This window comes from Hyperolius riggenbachi, chromosome 4 (genome assembly GCF_040937935.1).
Source record: "Hyperolius riggenbachi isolate aHypRig1 chromosome 4, aHypRig1.pri, whole genome shotgun sequence".
In the NCBI taxonomy this organism is placed as follows: domain Eukaryota; kingdom Metazoa; phylum Chordata; class Amphibia; order Anura; family Hyperoliidae; genus Hyperolius; species Hyperolius riggenbachi.
In genome coordinates, this window is record NC_090649.1 from 285,678,876 (window position 1) to 285,686,108 (window position 7,233).

The 7,233-nt window shown below is 49.1% G+C and overlaps 1 protein-coding gene across 5 annotated transcripts in view; it reads right to left on the minus strand.

Moving 5' to 3' along the window:
* Positions 1 to 5,891, minus strand: part of FAM184A (family with sequence similarity 184 member A) — a 306,218-nt gene extending 300,327 nt beyond the window's left edge. For 3 of the 5 annotated variants that reach the window (XM_068231372.1, XM_068231373.1, XM_068231369.1), the window contains exon 1: positions 5,782 to 5,884. The gene's annotated coding sequence lies outside the window, so the exon portion shown is untranslated. Of the gene's footprint in view, positions 1 to 5,579; positions 5,741 to 5,781 lie in introns of those variants that run through there. The other 2 variants (XM_068231371.1, XM_068231370.1) reach the window with 2 other exon arrangements.
* Between the last annotated feature and the right edge of the window lie 1,342 nt (positions 5,892 to 7,233).

The window sequence follows — 7,233 nt, forward strand, 5'->3', positions numbered from 1 at the left end:
AGCGCCTCTGTAATGTGCAGGCGCCGCGCTGGCTCTTAATGTACTCTCTGATCGTAATCCTAGTGTGAGGCTGGCGGGAGAATTTGTGCGGGGGGCGTGGTTGACTTGTGGCCATGTCCATGCTGATTGGAGCATGGCGTATAGGTCCCGGCGGTCAAAGCGGAAGTGCGTCACGTAAGGGCACACTGTCCGCCGCCGCCATATGTAAGGAGGGCATGGTACTATGCGGATGTGCCGCTCTGATTTCCGATTTGGCGGGGGGTATAATATATTGGGCGGAAGTGTGTGGTACATGGTTGGGCGGAAGTGTGTCATCAAAGGGCACACTTCCCACTGTTCATTAACTGCGTGTGAAAATAACTACAGAGGAGGTAACTTAACTACAGAGGAGGTAAATTAACTACAGAGGAGGTAAATTAAGTACAGAGTAGGTAACGTAAGGAATGAAGAGATAAGATAACTCTCTCACTGTGTGGAGGTAAGTTTTCTCTTGCCTTATTATCTCCAGCATGATCTTAGTGAATTGACGCCAAAGGCCTCCTCTGTAGTTAATTTCACACGCAGCTAATTAACAGCCTGTCTTTAACTCTGGAGTTATTTTAAGGATTGGAGAGTTAACTTAAAGACTTAAAGAGTTAACTTTAGGTTTGCCTGAGGTAAAATGTTTCCTGAATACTACATGCCTTATCACCATGGTAACAACTCTAGAAACATAACATATTAGAGACAGGAGTTAAGCTTAGTGAATTGAGGCCAATGGCCCAAAATACAGGTTGAAATCTACAAAAGCATTCATGCAGAAGGAGAAGTACAAAGTTCTTGAATAACCATCACAGTCCCCTAACTTGAACATCATTGAAAATCTATGGGATGATTTGAAGCAAGATGTCCATGCCTGACCGCTATCAAATTTAACTGAACTGGAGATATTTTGTATGGAAGTGTGTGACGGGCTGAAAAAAGATTATGGTGGCACTAAGAGGCGAGTAATTGCTGTCTGAGAAACACTTTGCTCACGACTCTGCATATTGAGGGAGGAGGGAGGCTACCTAATGCTGGGGGCACATTTGGCTGTATATGATGGGGAAGCAAAGCAGGTTGTTAACTAATTATTTATTTATATAACGCCGACCTTTTACGCAGCGCTGTACAGAGTATATTGTCTTGTCACTGGGTGCTGCTATAGCACTAGCACTAGTGCGTAAGAGTAGTTCGGGGCTCCAGCGATCGCCGGACCCCAAATTACTTTTCCCTTTGAGTTGCTACGACTCGAAGGAGGAAAAGTATTTAAGGCAGCTCACCGGCGGAGTATATATATCTACGCCTGGGGAAGGGAACCTACCTAATACTGGAGGCACATCTGGCTACCCATATGGGTGGAGGGAGGGGAACCTACCTAATGCTGGTGGCACATATGGCTACCCATATGGGTGGGGGGGAAGGGAACCTACCTAATACTGGAGGCACATCTGGCTACCCATATGGGTGGAGGGAGGGGAACCTACCTAATGCTGGTGGCACATATACTTATACATATACACCTATACTTGAGGGAAGCCTACCTAATTCTGGGGGGACATACAGCTATCTTTAAGGGGTTGGGGACTACCTAATACTGGGGGAACATCTGGCTACCTATACTGGGGGGGGGGGGGGAGCAAGGAAAACCTTTTGAACACTGGGGCCTCAACTGCTACCTATACTGAGGCAGGCAGAATTCCACTGAATGCACTGCAAACTTAGCGGCCATTTGTGCATCGGCCCATAGTGTGGTGCCAAGTGGTCATGGAGCACAGATTGGCACTGCCCTATTCACTGTAAGTGAACCAATCTGCACTGCTTTTAATGGGAACAAACCCAGAGTGTTTCACAGTTGTCCACTTTAATTATTGCCTTTTTGGATAAGTGATGTGCTGTTATTAGAGAAAATGGCTGTTAAATGAGACCGACCCTTGGCTACCATGTTTGCAGATTCATTTGTAGCAGAGCAGAAGCTTTCCAAGGTACTTAACATGATCAGTACTAAGGAAAACATTAAAAACTAAATTAAAAATGAACAATGGCCAGGAGTGGTTAATGACTGTGCTCTTGCCCTTCCAAACCATGCATGGACACTGCTAACTGGTAATGAGCGCATAGATCTGTGAGTTTCACATGTCATTTCAAAATTTAGAGTTGTAAGTTGGAATGAATGGAATTCTGCAAAGCAAGTTCTGAATGTATTGTAAAAATTAGGTTCATATAATGTGTGAATTGGTGGACAGAATGCTTGAGGAACTCCCTCAGCCACACACAATACAGTATAATATGGTAGGACATATTTCTAGGTACACACAATGCAATTTCCCGTCCGACTGACAGGATCCGATGATTATTTTTGACATGTCCAATCTACTCCCGATCAACAACGGTATTGATCAGGAGCAGTTTGGATACAGATAATAATGAGGACAGCCGACATTGGTAATAAGGGGGGAAGTGAAGCATTCTGTGAGAACCCGCTTTCTTTCTTTACTAGCACACAGCAGAGGCACAGCGCTGTGCTCATACCTGGCTCTGTCATATTCCCCAGAGCTGCTGTTTTACGACTCAAGCAATCAAATTAGTTATACTGCAAAATTACAACACCCCACTTTGCACTATTCCTTGTAGAGCTGATCCTACATCTTTTGACCTTTTCAAAACCCAATTATTTTGTGACAAAAAAAGAGCGCGCCGGATTGCCGCGTGGAGAATATTGCTATAATTAGCGATACTCTACTACCCCCCCCCCCCCTCCCCCGAGTGGTCAACCCGGGTCACATAGCATGATGTACATGTCTAGCAAGCAAATAGTTTTTTTTTGCAATGTGCAAAACTCAATTCCAGATACAAGATGTCAACAACCATTTGGAAGTGGCCCTTGGTCTATGGAAATTCCATTGGGTCCCCTATAATAGACTAGCACAGCTTCCCACTGAGGAAAAGGTGGCCATACATCTCTCGACTTGGCGGCTGATCGACCATCCGATTCAATATTTGGGCGCAAGTATGGTTCGGACATGTCATCGTGGCAAGCGATATCGGGACAAGCGCGATGAAAACCCCAGTGCGGTTTACTCCTAGTGTGTGAATGTTCCCCCTGCGTGTGCATTTATACATTACCTGTCCTATGTCGGCCACTGCATGGTGCCCATCCATCTTCGGGATCCCACTGCTCCATTGGCGCTATACACGTCGCCAGCTTATAGTACGTGGCACGTGTGAGAGATTTGTCTCTTGGTCGAATCTGCCCATCATCGCTAGCTCTCTGGGCACTTTAATCTTTTGTGGACCGCGTGTAGCAAATCTTACACCGCAAAATTGTATACATTTGCATCAACTCAAAATGAATAGGATCTAATTGACCCTCTGTGCTCAGAATTAATATCTACCTATTTCTCATCCTGGTACTTTTCCGTTAGCCGGGCGCATCCACTAGGTGGCGATAATTACTATTCCTTCTTCAGGCCGCAATGGATAGTAGGGAAAGAAACTCTTAAAATTTAAAACACATACAGATAAGAAGTACATTTCTCCCACAGTGAAATGAGCCATAAATTACTTTTCTCCTATGTTGCTGTCACTTACAGTAGGTAGTAGAAATCTGACATTACCGGCCGGTTTTGGGCTAGTCTCCATAGGAAATTCTCAGCATGGCCTTTATTCTGTATAAAGACATTCCCTGAAAATTATTAATACAAATATGCAGGCCTGTCTCCCTGCTCGCTGCACACTATTTTGGCAGTTGGACAGAGCAACTGCCATTCACTAAGTGCTTTTGAAAATAAAGAAATCCCTGGGAACCCCCCTATGAGAAGATGGGCTAGTCCAAAATCTGTCGGTAATGTCAGATTTCTACTACTTACTGTAAGTGACAGCAACATAGGAGAAAAGAAATGTACTTCCTATTTGTATGTGTTTTAAATTTTAAGATTTTTGCAACAGTTCCTGTTAAGCCTGATGTGGCGTAGGATTTACGCCACCTGCCATTTCCGCTCCCAACATGATCCTGCACACCCGAGAGGGGAGATTAAAGGGGTTCTGTAGGGGCTTCCTGTGAATAAAAAACGCCACTTACCTAGGGCTTCTATCAGCCCCCTGTAGCTGTTATGTCCCACGCCGTCCTCCTGCGATCACCTGTTCCCTGCCGCCGGCACCGGGCATTATTCGTCTGCCATAGCCGAATAATGCACGCTGCCGTTCGCATCATTGGAAGCTTACTGTGCAGACGCAGCACAAAGGTTTCTTGTACTGCGCCTGTGCATTAAACCTCTGATGACGCGGTTGGGAGCAAGCAGGCCGCTGCCACGGCTGCGCAGCCGCAGTTGGACGGCGTGTCGTGCTAGACCGGGGCCGGCGGATCGGAGGAGGACGGCGTAGGACATAACAGCTACAGGGGGCTGATAGAAGCCCCAGATAAGTGACTGTTTTTATCCACAGGAAGCCTCTACAGACTCCCTTTAAGCTATCCTGTGACAGCTGACATCTTTCCTCAGAGATCAGGAGCCATCGCAATTGGCTCCTGATCACTAAGTTCTCCGGCTAATCGTAGTGATCACTATTGGCAGTGGCGGTCTGAGGGGAAGAAGAGGAAGGGGACTCACCTTCCTGACGTTCCCCTGGCAATCGTCGGTCCCCTCCGCTCTAGCCGGTGTTGTGTCTGATTACGCTGCCTGAGGATTTGCGCTGCCCCGCATGCGCAGTAGGAGACACATTTCCTATAGAATGATGCTGCTGGAGGTAAAATACTAAATATATCCGCTCCCATACCTCTTACACTCCCCAAATTTTCAGGGTAGGGAGGGAACCCCCAGAACGACCTCTATACCAAATTGCAGCCCCCGAGACCCGCTGGTTCCCGAGATAGGTTTCGCTAATCTATCTCCTGAACCAGCGGGTCTCGGGGGCTGCAATTTGGCATAGAGGTCGTTCTGGGGGTCCCCTCCCTACCCTGAAAATTTGGGGAGAGTAAGAAGTGTGGGAGCGGAGATATTTCGTATTTTATCTCCAGCAGCATCATTAACTTCACACTTAGCATGCGTGCTACTCAGTATGGAAGGGAGCTTCCGGGCAGCGCAATCAGACATTACACCGGCATCCCTGCTCGCTCTGCGTTGTGTCGGGTCCCGGCTTGATGACGTCATCAAGCCGTAACCCGGAACTTAACGGCAGTGCGAGCAGGGATGCCGGCCAGAGCTGAGGGGGCTAGAGCTGCTCATCCCTGGAGCCTAGGAGGTGAGTAAAGGCTGCTGGCAATACGGGGATACCTGGCTACAGGGGGACACCATGCCGAGCTAGCTAGGGGTTAGGCAGCCAGTCCCCAAAGGGTTAAGTATTCAAAGGTGGACCCTTTGTTTTTCACTATTTTTCTTTAACTGGGGCTGGACACACTTGTCTAGGTAGCTGCTCAACTTTTGCACAAATTTTGTTTTTGCCAAGTATACATAAATCAGTGCCCGTATGAAGGCTTACATTACACTCCACATTTCTACAAAAATACGATTTGCAATTATGACTTCTATCTGGCTGTGAATTATCTAACAGGAAATCACAATTGCCTTGTCTTTTGCTAGAATTTGCACATCTATGACATCAATAAATTAACAAGGAAGCAGGCGCTGTAAAATCATGTACTGCGTTCACAAATACATATGTACATATGTTGCCCTGCTTCAGTCAGCCCTGAGCTTTTATATGCGCCCTGTACGCACACGAGCCCCGCTACACGCTGCCTGCCACACACATCTAGCACACTCGTACCTTTGGGGTATCATAATGTACCTAACTGCCAGTCTCCTCACGCTGTATCGTTGCTAAGGGCTTCGCATTGGTTGCTAGGCAAAGTTGGAAACACTAGGTGACGTCATGTCGCTCGACGTTACTCGGGTTACCGCCCCCTCGTTTTGGTAGTGCTGAGTTGCTTGGTGGTTTCGGAGTGTGTCACAGTGCGGTTGCGGTACACTGCGAGGGAAGCGGCTGGCCTGCTTGAGCAGTGCGTCTGCTAGCTGCATTCCTCACAGAGCACTGTCGTGGCCATTTCTGCCTGTGCATTCTCTCCAAACAGTCCCGGGTGGAAGGCTCAGGCTGTGTCCTGCGGCAACCGTGCAAGTGTTCCAATTAGAGCTGGATTTTAGAGAGCTTGAAGGAACTTATATCTCTACCAGGGCCGCCCGCAGGGCAAACTTGCCCGGCAAAGATAACCTGGGGGCCCCCTACCCAAAGGCAAAGTCAGCCACACTGACACTTCCCCGTCAACTCCCTGGCAGGCAGTTCAGTGATCCACTGTGTGCATGATGGGTGCAGGTTAGGGCAGTGTGCAGGATGGGTGCAGGGACGGTGCTGGTTGAAGAGAACACGAGGTGGGATTTTATTATGCTAGTGGGGCACAGAGGCTGGTTGTGCACACTAACACCAGCCTCTGTTGCCCCATGGTGTGCCTCAAAGACCCCCCTGCGCCCCGCAATACCCCCACAGTGCTGCCGACACACAGCGTGTCGCCAGCGCAATGTTTATCTAAGCGCTGTCTGTCAGCGCCGCCTCCTCCGTATCGGCACTACCCACCGCGTCACTTCCCTCCAATCAGCGGGAGGGAAGGGACACAGGCGGGTAGCGCCGATGAGGAGGCAGGGGAGCGGCGCTGACAGACAGCGCTTAGGTAAACATTGTCGGCAGCACTGTGGGGGTATAGCGGCGCGCAGGGGGGGTTTTGAGGCACACCATGGGGCAACAGAGGCTGGTGTTAGTGTGCACAACCAGCCTCTGTGCCCCACTAGCATAATAAAATCCCACCTCGGGTTCTCTTTAAGGCAGTGTGCAGGCTGGATGCAGGGAAAGGGTGCTGGTTAGGGCAGGGACAGGGTGCTGGTTAGGGCAGTGTGTAGGATGGGTGTATTGAAAAGGTGCAGGCTAGGGCAGTGTGCAGGATGGGTGTAGGGAAAAGGTGCAGGTTAGGGCAGTGTGCAGGATGGGTTTAGGGACATGGTGCGCAGTGTGCAGGATGGGTGCTGGTTAAGGCAGTGTGCAGGGAAAGGGTGCTGGTTAGGACAGTGTGTAGGATGGGTGCAGATTGGGGCAGTGTGCAGGATGGGTGTAGGGAAAAGCTGCAAGTTTAGGGCAGTGTGCAGGATGGGTTTAGGGACAGGGTGCGCAGTGTGCAGGATGGGTGCAGGGACAGGGTGCTGGTTAGGGCAGTGTGCAGGCTGGTGCAGGGGC